This window comes from Bison bison, unplaced genomic scaffold (assembly GCF_000754665.1).
Source record: "Bison bison bison isolate TAMUID 2011002044 unplaced genomic scaffold, Bison_UMD1.0 scf7180017864352, whole genome shotgun sequence".
Classification (NCBI taxonomy): domain Eukaryota; kingdom Metazoa; phylum Chordata; class Mammalia; order Artiodactyla; family Bovidae; genus Bison; species Bison bison.
Genome location: NW_011494924.1, coordinates 6,499,377 through 6,499,761, shown reverse-complemented (window position 1 = coordinate 6,499,761; position 385 = coordinate 6,499,377).

Here is a 385-nt window from a genome sequence, read left to right as displayed (position 1 = left end):
GGGCAGTGAAAGCTGGGGAAACAACTAGTTTGAATTTGAAACTGCTTTATTTTTCTCTTTTCCTGATTCTTCTCTCTCATCAGTCTTTAAAGAATATAAGTCATTTCACATCAGTGATTTATTTCCTTTTTTAACTTGTCAATTTGCCTTTTCCCCTCCTCCCTTCCCTCTTAGGCCATGAACGATACACTTGCTATACAAAATCATATAGCAGCTACTTTACATTAAAAAAATAAATGTTGAGCTCTACAAATATTTGTGATGAACATGCAATACATCTAGAGAAATAACAAAATGAATGATCTTGCCTGGAACAATCAGTTTAGGAAACAGACTTTCACTGAGAATTTTCAAGTCTCTGTGTTATTTTTCTGGATTCTTATCT